Genomic DNA, 13,628 nt, shown 5'->3' with positions numbered 1-13,628 from the left:
AAACACTGCACTATGTAATAGTGACCAGGTTAACCTTTTAGGGTCAAAGGTCAAGCTGTCTGCTATATCATCTCAGTGCTCTTCCCAAGGGCTCGCCACACATCCATCAGCATCTCAATTACTGCACCTAACTGGCGGAGAGAGTTCATGCCTTTTCAGCCTAAATCCGCTTCGAAAATCAAGAGGTAAAGGGGAAACCAGAGCGATGAGTCAGAGCAAAAGGTTCTTAGAGTCAAATCCTTATTTAAAGGGTCACCAGTCTTTGGCATCCTTTTGTAGCTCCTGTAATCTATAAATGCAAGGGACCGTGGCCTTTTCCCTCTTGATGTTAAACACTGAAGCTGCATGTTTGGTGACATTCCCTTAACGAATCCTTATGTTATTTATAAAGCGTACCATTAGGGTAGTTTTTCTTTTTATGCAGTTCTTAGTTTAAGGTTGCCAGAGCAGCTTGCCCTCTGTAATTTATGCACTTTAGGCACCTCCATATCGAAGCTTCACCACCCAATGCTCTCTGCTGGCACTGAAAGTCACCGATTTAGTGTATCTTATATACATATTTCATTTTTTTCTCTGTCTTCACACTTTGAACACTTGAAATTACTATGGTGGCTTAAAAGCTGCTCTCGCCCCCGTCACCACAGGGACCCCCCCAGCAGTCCCTGGAGCTTCCGTCCCGTTAATGATTAACCCCAGCAGCCTGGCTGTCCTTTGTGTGCTGTTTGACGAGAGCATGTCCGGGAGATGAGTCCTCCCTATGAAGGGGCGGGGCCATGGCAGACGGGGGGTGGGGGGGAACCGTGGCTGCTGGTCCATTCGCAGAAATCACAGTGGGGGTGGGAGCAGCATGTCACGTATAACAGAGACCATTTGCAGTCAGAGGGGAGTTGGGATCGGGACATGTTTGCGTGCCCCCCCCCACACTTTCACAGATACCCGCACCTGCACTGCAAGCGCCATCATCCCCGTGCGGGTGTGAGCTGTGTAATCGTGCAGTTTATGGCCCAGAAAGCAAACAACCTCTCACGCTCCACACTGTACACGGACACAAAAATACCCCCCCCCCCCCAATGCAGCTACTGAGGGAAGGCAGGCGGCTACTGTCGGCAATTAGCTGTTTGCATAACAGCATTAATGGAGGCTGTTTTTGTGCTCAGAAAGAGAAAACATAATTGTGTAAAAGGTTTGCAGATTTCTTTTGGATTTGGGAGGAAACTGCAATTTAAAAAATTGCACTTGCAAGTATGCAGATTCATAATCTGATCTGATTAATTATAAATTAAGTGTCCTGTTCCTGTTTATTGTAACTTTGTATAGTATAGTAACTATCCAGCCCCGGCTGGTGTGTAAACCATTCCCTGGAAAACTGAGAGTCACAGGCAATGGGAATGCCCTTGGAAGGAGCGGAGCGCCGAATGGGAGCGACATCAGAGAGAGGAAAATGAAAAGACAGCATGGATAAAGAGAGGAGGAAAGATGGTGGCAGGGGGGGTGGGGGCGCATGGGAAGCAAGGAAGTGTGAGGGAGGGTGTGCGAGAGAGAGGGAGCATGTGAAAGAGAAAGAGATAGAGGGTGTGAGTGAGAGAGAGGGAGGGAGGGAGGGAGAGAGAGAGAGGAGGAGGGAGCAGGAGAGGAGAGCAGAGCAGGCGTGTATCAGGCAGAGGGACTCAGTGTCGCCTGCCGGAGCGGAGCACGGTGCCGTTTGGATCCTGTGTGGACAGAGCTTTGTCAGGACTCCCCCACCCCCCCAAAGCACCCCCAGGCTGCTCAGCAGAGCACAGAGAAGAGCCACCCAGCCGTCCCACTTGGCAAGGCCAGGTAAGAGCACCTCACGTTCATGCCGCTGTCTCTGAGAGTGTGTGTGGCGTGGGCGGGGGGGGGGGGAGACCCCAGGCATGCCAGCATGTGGCTCACGGCGCTCCTGCTCTGGAGCGTGGGGGGGTGATCCCACACGGCCTGGCAGTCCCGGACACGCTTCAGACGCCGCCTCCGGCCGGGTTACTGGGACTGTACTGGCTGTCAGCGTGATCCCATTACTTTGCGGGGTTCACACTTTGTGTTATGTCACGCTGACTCTGTGTCCTGCCTTTCGGGGATGGGGACGGGGTCAGCACTCCCCTGAGCACCCCTACGGCACCATGGATGGCAAGGGGCTCCTTTTTATGCTCCGAGCTGTATGGCAGAGCTCTCAGACCTGGGGGGTGCCTTTGTGTGACTGTGTGGCTGGGGGGAGGCACTAAGAGCTGGGCTAAGAGAGCAAAAGGGGCTTCCAGGGCCCCTCGGGGAAAGCAGAGCTGCTTATGGACACCAAATCCAATCTGGGGGGGGGGGGGGCAGAGCTTTAGACGAACATGCCCCCCTTCCATTAACCTGATGGGAGTGCAGGGTGGGTGTGGCCGCTACAGATGGGGCACCATAGCCAGAGTGATTTAGTCGTGACTAGAGTAATCAGCAAGGGGTGTGTGATCCATGCCTCCTGGCCATTTCGGGAAGAGGGCTGTGCCTCCCCACTGTGCACCTGACCCGTCACTCCCCCATCCCAAGCGTCCCGCTCCGATGCCGGCCATTAACACGAGGAGTCCTGCCAGATCAAGATCAAAGTCTCAGGGAAAGTGCTTTTTTTAACGTGACTCTCCCATAGAGGATGAGAGCATCGCTGTAAAAGCGTATCGATCTGTCTTTAGCGAGCGAGTGAGCGGGCGAGTGTACTGCCGCTCCCTCCTGCTCTCATGCCCAGCCCCTCCCACCCCCCTGGGGACCCGGCGCTCCACCGTGGTTACTCTGAGCTCGCCTGTTTGTGTGTGTGTGTGTGTGTGTGTGTGTCTGTGTTCGTGTGTGTGTGGAAAAGTTGTGTTGGACAGTGATTTCCATCCCGGGGTGCAATCACACTATCTGTGACCCCCTCCACCTCCCCGTGAGGAGAATTAAAGATGAAATGGCCCCTGAGAAGGGTGACACCAGAAAGGACGCACAAGAGGGCCACTCCCCTGTAATTCTGCTTCCTTATGGGGGTGTATCTCTATCTCCTGCTATTTTCTACCCTTTTACCTCTGCCGGCCAAGCAGCCAATCAGCAACCTGTACATGTGGCTGCTGTCACCATCTCCTGCCGTGCCCCCCCCCCCGCAGCCGGACAGGGTGGGGCCAGCCCTCGCACATTTTGCCCGGAAATGAGCGCAGAGCCCGCTAACAAGCGCCCTGTCATTCCGCCTCAGTGGAACTGGATGATGATTCACGGCCACCGCGTCCGACTGGCTCCCCTTTTAACTCCTGAGGCTGAAATCCCATGGAGGGGAGTGGCTGGAGTCACATGACTGGGCTGTCTTTGTTCAGCTCCCGCTCTGAATATGGGCTAAAAATGAATAATTTAATCAGAATTTCAGTCATAATAAAATAACAGTGGATTTTTTTTTGTTTAAAAAGGATAAATACTTTGTGTTTGTTCAGCTGTAGCCCAGCGTTCAGTCTTGGAGTCCGTGTATGAACATGGTGTTTCTGCAAAGAGCGTCAGATGTTCCCATATTGATCTGACCCCCCACTGGCTCAATGGCAGCCGTCTCATGCCCCACACGTTCAGGCAGGTTGCCCCCCCGGGTTACACACGGTACGTGGAGAGCTTGACGGGGGGGCAGGGGTCACTTTCAGCCCCCCTTACGGCTCCGGTCCGGTGGGCTGGCGTGGGGTGACTTTCAGCATCGCTGACCTCCATGGCTCTAGGCAAGAGCTCCGTGTTCCTCACGTCCTGCCGACTTTTGGCCCAAAGCTGGAACGTTGCCTCGAAATGAGGTGAGGGATTGGGCACTGAGTGGCAGCACTAATTACTCCAGCTCCTGTGGCCAACAGCAAACAAACCCTGAGTGATCTTCCTAATCTGTTTATTTATACATCATCTTATATATTTGTGCATCGTTGTAGGACTTTTACAGACTCGCACAGCTTACGGCTTTACCCTCGTATTTTGCTTCCTTAAATGAAGGATACAACATAGGGTACCAGCCTACAGTTTTATGTCTCACGGGACCTTGAACCTGTGAACATCAGCCCATCCTGATCCCATGACATGTGACCGCCATTTATATCTACTTTTTTTCAATTGAGCAGGAAAACTTTCACAATAGACAGGCATTTGATTCATGGCTTTGTTTGATTATTTAGAGGTTCTCCAGCTAAGTGTCCTAGGAGGGTGTCTCAGTCCCACATCACCTGCTGGTTAGTGTTACCTAATGTTTACTCTTGGTTGTGTGATCCGTTCCGGGGGCGGGGGAGGAGGAGGAGGTGGTGCGCACACAGCAGGGTGTGTTCCTCCGCCAGTTGCCAGGTTTGCTCAGACGTTTCACTTCCTGCTTGATTAATAGGGATTGGTCAGAATCGGGGCTGACGAATGGAGCGGTCCTCATTTTGTCAGGGCTCCCTATCGATTGCGCGGGCCCTGAAACGAAGGGCTCACAGAGCGGGGGAGTGCAGTGTGATGATGATGATTTATCACGCCCCCCCTGAGCGACGCGTGCAGATTCATCCCAGTGATCGCAGCCTAAGCACTCTCTGCGCCCTCACTCAGCCACGCTGTCCCCATTCTGCTCAGCTGCAGTTTGAATAGCAGGTGGCTATGAGGGAGGCAGCGTTTGCGGAACATGGGCCCTAACGGAGGAAAGTGGAGCTGCGTGGCTCGCCGGAGCACCATAAACACACAGACAGACACACACAGAGCCAGACAGACACACAGGCACACAGACACAAATACACACACAAAGACACAGTCACACACACACACACACAGGCACACACACACACTCATAGCCAAAAATCTCCTGAGCGATGCTGTTATCGGCAGGTATGTGATCTGCTACTATTCTGGGCATGTCAATAAAAACAAGCACAGAACCTCAGCTTCACAGCCGAGCCTTTTACAATGGCGTCGTTCAATTAAGGCGGGGGAATGGCCCGAAGAGGTCCTGGGTGGGGTATGCCACCCTTGAGGCCACAGAGGACGGCCCGTGACCTGAGTCACCGCTCCAGTCTGCACTGGCTTCCTCCCAGTGCAGCCTCATGGGTACGGCAGGGCTCTGATGCATTTGGTCAGCATGTCATCGATAAGCACCCCCTCTTTAAAAGGTCCTTGAAGAGGTAAATACTCTATAATGATTGATGTGCAGTAAAAAGCCCAACCCCTGGCCAAATAGTAACGATGACCTTACAGGATTGTGTTCCTGAAATATGCGCACTGCGCTCGCAGTACGCAGTGCCACTCTGGGCCAACAGGATCGCGTCTCCCAGAAGCCCCGGCACCATCCCTTCACCATGGAAACCGGGATGGGACAAAGGTCACGGGAGCAGAGCCCACTTGCGATGGATGGGAACAGTGAAGCGTGCGACCCCTCTCCTGCGGGAGGCCACTTACAGATTGTTACACAGGATAGAGACAGGCCTGGGTCGCCATTTGCCCCTCCTACCTGGCCCCTTCTGGCCATGGAGCTGCTAGCTGGGCTGCTTTCCTACGTGATGCGGGCTACAGATCAACCCAGAGCTTTGGGCAAACTGGACCGTGATGTGGAGGCTGAGCAAATTACATAGGCTGTGCTGTGTACCTGTGTGTGTCTGTGTCTGTGTGTATCTGTCTCTCTCTCTGTGTATGTGTGGGAGTGTGTCTGTGTGTATCTGTCTCTCTCTCTCTGTATGTGTGGGTCTGTGTCTGTGTGTATCTGTCTCTCTCTGTGTGTATGTGTGGGAGTGTGTCTGTGTCTGTGTCTGTGTGTATCTGTCTCTCTCTCTCTCTATGTGTGGGAGTGTGTCTGTGTCTGTGTGTATCTGTCTCTGTCTGTATGTATGTGTGGGTGTGTGTCTGTGTCTGTGTGTATCTGTCTCTCTCTGTCTGTATGTGTGGGTGTGTGTCTGTGTGTATCTGTCTCTCTCTGTCTGTATGTGTGGGTGTGTGTCTGTGTCTGTGTGTATCTGTCTCTCTCTCTCTGTATGTGTGGGTGTGTGTCTGTGTGTGTCTGTGTGTATCTGTCTCTCTCTGTCTGTATGTGTGGGTGTGTGTCTGTGTGTATCTGTCTCTCTCTGTCTGTATGTGTGGGTGTGTGTCTGTGTCTGTGTGTATCTGTCTCTCTCTGTGTGTATGTGTGGGTGCGTGTCTGTGTGTATCTGTCTCTCTCTGTCTGTATGTGTGGGTGCGTGTCTGTGTCTGTGTGTATCTGTCTCTCTCTGTGTGTATGTGTGGGTGTGTGTCTGTGTGTATCTGTCTCTCTCTGTCTGTATGTGTGGGAGTGTGTCTGTGTCTGTGTGTATCTGTCTCTCTCTGTCTGTATGTGTGGGAGTGTGTCTGTGTCTGTGTGTATCTGTCTCTCTCTGTCTGTATGTGTGGGTGTGTGTCTGTGTCTGTGTGTATCTGTCTCTCTCTGTGTGTATGTGTGGGTGCGTGTCTGTGTGTATCTGTCTCTCTCTGTCTGTATGTGTGGGTGCGTGTCTGTGTCTGTGTGTATCTGTCTCTCTCTGTGTGTATGTGTGGGTGTGTGTCTGTGTGTATCTGTCTCTCTCTGTCTGTATGTGTGGGAGTGTGTCTGTGTCTGTGTGTATCTGTCTCTCTCTGTCTGTATGTGTGGGAGTGTGTCTGTGTCTGTGTGTATCTGTCTCTCTCTGTCTGTATGTGTGGGAGTGTGTCTGTGTCTGTGTGTATCTGTCTCTCTCTGTCTGTATGTGTGTCTGTGTGTCTGTGTATAAACTGCTGTCCAGCCCTTTTCTTCATGGCCCTGTAATTTTCTTTCTATTTACACCTTGACTGTCCTCCTCACTTAAACTTCTCATCAACCCTTCTTTTGTTTTACTCTCATTGTCATACAACGTGCCACTTTTGCAAACGGTTCTCTGCCGCCCGAAATTGGCAACCCGCTTCTTGGGAATGGCGGATTTGGGCCCAGAGTTTGAAGTGTGGTGCCAGTCTCCGTCTCTTCTGGACGCCTGGTGTTGCGGGTGTGGGAGGGTGAGGAGATGGATGGGAGCGGAGTGTCAATCTCCATCATTCACTCCCTGTTTGCCTCTCTCCCACCAAAAAGGGACTGACTCATGTTTGATTTCCTCCCGAAAACTTAAGTCAAATTATTCGCTTGACAGAGATGGTTTTAAAATTCAGCGACTGCCCCGGACATTTTGAATGTAGGTGACAGCTGACAGAAAAGGATGTTCTCCGTGAATCCTGATAGGATATTTTCAAAACTACATCCTTCGGACAAAGTGGAGTGACCCCTGGCCTCTTCCCAAGGGCAAGTGGCCATTTTCTCTCTCTGGTGGTATAAATAAACTTATAATACAATAAGCTGCAGGAGGGTAAATTAATTACCTGGCATGCTTGGGATTGGGATGGATGTACAGTAATAGATATTGGATTATGGCTCTCGTTGTTCGTGGCTCATTGAATCACGCACGCGGGACACATCTGAGACTCTGTCTCAATGACGTCACCCCCGGGGGGGCACATTACATCAGATGATGGGCGGGGCACCTGGCCCATGATGGAGGCTGAGTCCTACTTCTCCTTTTAATGGTGGCCTTTTCTCTATTGTTCTCTGTCCTGATTTCACTCAGTTTTATTTCTGTGTCACTTGCGCATTTGTAACAGATCAAACCATGCGAGGAAGACCTGTCTCTGCCTGCAATGTAATAATAGTCTGTGTTTTGTTTTTTTCTAATATAGACTCTGCTTATTCGGTCTTTGGTATGGTAATGTAATGGAAATTGCCTGGATATGGTTGTTTGAATAAACCTGTATGCTTTCTTGCCTCTTAATGTGGTACAGAGCAAGATGAAGAGCTCTCAGAAATTCTGGGTGTCCTTTCTGCATTCCTGCATCCTAATCCCAGTGTCCTACTCACTTGGTTATTCATTTTTGTACTGCAGTGCACATTAATTTAATGATCTGATGAAGTCCTCGAATTGCACAGATTTCAGTGCATTTTTTACAATGAACACATGCATTGTGAGCCTCTCCCTTTCTTACAATGGTGCAATCAGTGGGACTGTGAGTAATTTACATCATCATATGGATCAATCTGTCGCCTGATACATGTCAATATTGCATACAATGGCACAGAGAGCATCTGTGAGTCATCAGGCTGCTGCCAGTGCTTAAATCATCCTTTTCACTCCTGCGGAATCAGGGTCACCCTGATCACCTCTGCCTACACACATGCCTTCTTAAGTCTGCCCTGTCTGTGTGTGTGTGTCGCCTGTTTAATCCCAACATTAACTGTGTGCATGTACACTGGTGAATGTGGCTTTCCAGCAAAAATGCTGGACCTGGGTGAGACGACAGCTGCAATGAGACCAGGGGTGTTGGTCACCTCCACAAGCACATTACATTAATTTGAGAAAAGACTTGAGAAGTGCAGAGATTTGATTCATTATACATGAAAAAGAATGAAATTCTTAATTAGTTAGATTTAAAGATACATGGACCCTCAGTGTTCCTGACTTAGGTGTGCCTGCTGGGAAACACCTCTTTATATTTTTCATTATGCTGCCTTCTATCTCTGATTGGCCCACGTTCGCCTTCCTGCTGCTGTGTAGACCATGCGTTCAATCGCATCATGGCATATAATTAGTTAATTAAAAATAAAATAGGCTGCAGGCACAGATGCACAACATGACGGCAATGTGTTCAGGTTGCACAGACTTGAGCGTAGATAATGTCTGTTACTTTACTTGCCGAACCTTTTTTTGTACCTTAAAGGGACGGATACAGACATAAGCGGCACTTTGTCTGCCCCATCAATAGTAAGTTTGCATGAGTAAAAATGAAAAACGATGCATTTCATGCACTTGTCGGACAGCTTAAGGCCCAGATTAGGGTATTTTTTTAATTTTATGGAAAGATCAAAAGTGATTTAATGTGAATTGGCCATAAAGGTGAAACGTGACCTTGTGAAGGACACAGAGCGAATGCTGCCTCACATGCCAGTGAAGATGGGGAGGGTCTGTGAGCCACTGCAGACAGTGGCTGTATTTCACATGTTTGTAAAGAACCTTGATGTATCTTAGCAGGTGTATGTGGAGTGTGCGTGTTTTTATTTAATTGATCCAAAGGTGTACCCTCATCTTGTGCACAGCTGACTGCCCTTAAAACGACAGATCTCTCTGGAAATGTAATTGCTTTAAAAGAGGGGGGAAATGGAGGGGGGAGGGGCAGTGACTTCCCCCTCCAAGAACAGTTGGGAATAAATAAGCTTTTGGTATGTGATCACAGATGGTTTATCTCTTTCCTCTGCAGCTGCATTCGTCTTCAGTACTCAGTGCTGTCAGTCTCCCTCTGCGCCCCCCAAACCCCCCCACCTCCACCCACCCTTTGGCTAAACTCCTCATTGGTCTGCTGGTGCCCCCCCTGCTGGCCAATCTCTCCGAGCAGCAATTTGCGGAGAAATGAAAGAGCTTTTTTTGATATTTTTGATATTCACAAACACTTCAGTGCCTCAACCAGTCCTTTAAAGCTCAGAATAAAGTATGAGAGCCGCTGTCTCTTTGGGAACCCGCATGTGAGGCTGCTGGCAGTCCACGGGAAAGAAAAGAGGCACATCAACCCTCTCATTGCTTCTGTTTTTAGTATAAATGTTTTTTTTTGAGTGGGAGGGTAAGGTAATGCAAGGCTCAACTGATTTGCCTTCGTACTTTGTTTTAAGCTTGTTGTTATCAAAGACATGCAGTCAAAGTCATGAGTATTTGTCTGTAGGAGGTCTAAGAAATGCTCTCGGACTGATAGTTGGAAGGGGCTGATGAGAATGCAGGGCGATGGTGAAATCAACGTGTGTCACCCACAATGAAGGGTTCAAGTCATACCTCGGTGTTGACAGGCGAGCAGGGGTCAAATCGGCCTCTGTGATACCTGTTCACCTTGAGAACCCGGGGACCATGCCCTTGAATAACACGGACGGACCTCTTGGAGGTGCAGCCGATCTGTACTGGTAGTTCTGCATCCTATACCACCGCTTCCAGTAATTTCAAATACTTTATTATTTGAGAGCAAAATGTGCAGCCAAATAAAGAAAATTTCAACATAATATTGTTATGTCTTTCAGATGGGGTTGCACACTCTTACATTTAAAATAATACCAGGTCCATATTTTTAAGCTTTGACGAACAACCGGCATGTTAGTTACATCTGGTACAAAAATGTCATGCTCTCAAAATAAATTAGATGTTGCCTAATTTGAAGAAAACCAGTAGGCCTTTAATCTAATATGCTGAGGGTTTATTTTCTTCCAAGTACGTGCTGTCCGGGTCCTGTGTGATGGAGAAAAGAGAAACCTGAATTACACTGTCTCTGCATACACGGCAGTTTGGATCCAGCAGAAATGATGGATGGTCGAGTTGAAGAATGACTTGGAAGGCAATTATGACCTCATATGCCCAACCTCAAATGAGGCACATGCCAGATTAAAAGTGGTAAAGACATGATACATTTACAAACAGTTAAAAGTACTCTCAGGGCAGTATGATGATGAGCCTTTCTAAATATAGTGCCTCCCAGAATATTATATATTAACATCCCAATTAAACATTTTAACAAAACACAGTGTTTAATTGATAGAGTCCATTATACAGATGCTATGTAAATCAGTCACTTCAGTGTGTAGGAGTATATTGATGCTGAAGTGTTAGTGTAATCCTTTTGTAGCTAAAGGATCATTGTAGACGCGGCTGTTGTTTGCTGGTTAAGCTGGTCATTGCCTTCTGTTCCTTCATTTTCTGGCTCACTGGCTGAATATTGGAATTCACATTCATTTTCTGAACATCCATCTAGGTTGGGGTGGGTGTCACCATCATTAGCCCGTAGTCCTGATAGATATTTTGGAGTGTGTGTCCCTGTCATTAGCCTATAGTCCTGCTGGATATTATGGGGTGTGTTTCAGCATCATTAGCCTGTAGCCCTCCTGGATATTTTGGGGTGTGTGTCACCATCATTAGCCTGTAGTACTGATGGAAATTTTGGGGTGTGTGTCAGCATCATTAGCCTGTAGTACTGATGGATATTTTGGAGTGTGTGTCATCATCATTAGCCTGTAGTACTGATGGATATTTTGGGGTGTGTGTCAGCATCATTAGCCTGTAGCCCTCCTGGATATTATGGGGTGTGTTTCAGCATCATTAGCCTGTAGCCCTCCTGGATATTATGGGGTGTGTTTCAGCATCATTAGCCTGTAGCCCTCCTGGATATTTTGGGGTGTGTGTCACCATCATTAGCCTGTAGTACTGATGGAAATTTTGGGGTGTGTGTCAGCATCATTAGCCTGTAGTACTGATGGATATTTTGGAGTGTGTGTCAGCATCATTAGCCTGTAGCCCTCCTGGATATTATGGGGTGTGTTTCAGCATCATTAGCCTGTAGCCCTCCTGGATATTTTGGGGTGTGTGTCAGCATCATTAGCCTGTAGCCCTGCTGGATATTATGGGGTGTGTGTCACCATCATTAGCCTGTAGTACTGATGGAAATTTTGGGGTGTGTGTCAGCATCATTAGCCTGTAGTACTGATGGATATTTTGGAGTGTGTGTCATCATCATTAGCTTGTAGTACTGATGGATATTTTGGGGTGTGTGTCAGCATCATTAGCCTGTAGTACTGATGGATATTTTGGGGTGTGTGTCAGCATCATTAGCCTGTAGCCCTCCTGGATATTATGGGGTGTGTGTCAGCATCATTAGCCTGTAGTCCTCCTGGATATTATGGGGTGTGTGTCAGCATCATTAGCCTGTAGCCCTCCTGGATATTATGGGGTGTGTGTCATCATCATCAGCCAGTAGTCCTGATGGATATTTTAGGGTGTGTGTCAGCATCATTAGGCTATAATCCTGCTGGATATTTTGGGGTGTGTGTCACCATCATTAGGCTATAGTCCTGCTGGATATTTTGGGGTGTGTGTCACCATCATTAGCCTGTAGCCCTCCTGGATATTTTGGGGTGTGTGTCACCATCATTAGCCTGTAGTCCTGCTGGATATTTTGGGGTGTGTGTCAGCATCATTAGCCTGTAGTCCTGCTGGATATTTTTGGGTGTGTGTCACCATCATTAACCTGTAGTCCTGCTGGATATTTTGGGGTATGTGTCACCATCATTAGCCTGTAGTCCTGCTGGATATTTTTGGGTGTGTGTCACCATCATTAGCCTGTAGTCCTGCTGGATATTTTTGGGTGTGTGTCACCATCATTAACCTGTAGTCCTGCTGGATATTTTGGGGTATGTGTCACCTTCTTTAGGCTATAGTCCTCCTGGATATTTTCAAGTGTGTATCACCATTATCTACCTGTAGTCCTGCTGGATGTTTTGGGGTGTGTGTCACCATCATTAGCCTGTAGTACTGATGGATATTTTGGGGTGTGTGTCACCATCATTAGCCTGTAGCCCTCCTGGATATTTTGGGGTGTGTGTCACCATCATTAGCCTGTAGCCCTCCTGGATATTTTTGGGTGTGTGTCACCATCATTAGCCTGTAGCCCTGCTGGATATTTTTGGGTGTGTGTCACCATCATTAGCCTGTAGCCCTCCTGGATATTTTGGGGTGTGTGTCACCATCATTAGCCTGTAGCCCTGCTGGATATTTTTGGGTGTGTGTCACCATCATTAACCTGTAGTCCTGCTGGATATTTTGGGGTGTGTGTCACCATCATTAGCCTGTAGCCCTGCTGGATATTTTTGGGTGTGTGTCACCATCATTAACCTGTAGTCCTGCTGGATATTTTTGGGTGTGTGTCACCATCATTAACCTGTAGTCCTGCTGGATATTTTGGGGTGTGTGTCACCATCATTAGCCTGTAGCCCTGCTGGATATTTTTGGGTGTGTGTCACCATCATTAACCTGTAGCCCTCCTGGATATTTTTGGGTGTGTGTCACCTTAATTAACCTGTAGTCCTGCTGGAAATTTTGTGGTGCGTGTCACCGTCATTAGCCCGCAGTACTGCTGGATATTTTGGGGTGTATGTCACCATTATTAGCCTGTACTTCTCCTGGTTAATTTGGGGTATGTTCCTATCATTAGCTGATTAGTGTTCCAGCGCTGAGTGCGTTTCAAGCAAATGGATGAATTTTTCAGTGAGCCACTGACATGCATGTGAGTGCAATAAGTTCAGCCTTAATTAAGCACATCCTTTTCTGATGTCTGTCTGCCTGTGTGGACGTTTGTGGTTCAAAACAAATGATCCTATCACTGTGACGTCCCATTCACAGCAGCGCTGGCACATACTGTACAGTACTTCCCCTGGAATATCCAGATGTGCTCCTAAATGCAGAATATTAGCTGGCATATGTAACCTAACCTTACCCTGTCCATCTTGTTTTGGTCTGCCTGTGATCATGCTGAGGATGGACTCCATACTTGGTCCTGTTGTGGTGGAAGGAGGGATTCCCCAAGACTCATCCCAAGTCTTCCAACAGTAGTGTAGACTGTCACTTTTATCAGGAGTGTGATTTTGTTAAGAACCTTCTTTCTTATATATTCATCACCACGATATAGTCTGCGATGATACTTACCACTCGGTGAAACAGCTCCTGGCACTGATAGTTCATGTTCATGTTAAATGCTAAAAAAAAGAGACTCCTTATAAGCTCTGTCTGAATTGTGGGTAAAACGCCCCTTAGCAAGGACCAGTA

At 48.3% G+C, this 13,628-nt stretch overlaps 1 protein-coding gene across 11 annotated transcripts in view; it reads left to right on the top strand.

Moving 5' to 3' along the window:
- Nucleotides 1-13,628, top strand: part of syt1a (synaptotagmin Ia) — a 168,690-nt gene that overhangs the window by 92,274 nt on the left and 62,788 nt on the right. The window contains exon 1 of one of the 11 annotated variants that reach the window (XM_023838661.2): nt 1,621-1,818. The exons of the other annotated variants lie outside the window; for them this stretch is intronic. The gene's annotated coding sequence lies outside the window, so the exon portion shown is untranslated. Of the gene's footprint in view, nt 1-1,620; nt 1,819-13,628 lie in introns of those variants that run through there. 11 annotated transcript variants of the gene reach the window in all.

This window comes from Paramormyrops kingsleyae, chromosome 1 (genome assembly GCF_048594095.1).
Source record: "Paramormyrops kingsleyae isolate MSU_618 chromosome 1, PKINGS_0.4, whole genome shotgun sequence".
Taxonomy (NCBI): Eukaryota; Metazoa; Chordata; class Actinopteri; order Osteoglossiformes; family Mormyridae; genus Paramormyrops; species Paramormyrops kingsleyae.
Note: the sequence above shows the minus strand (reverse complement) of the source record. Positions and strands in the feature narration are given on the sequence as shown.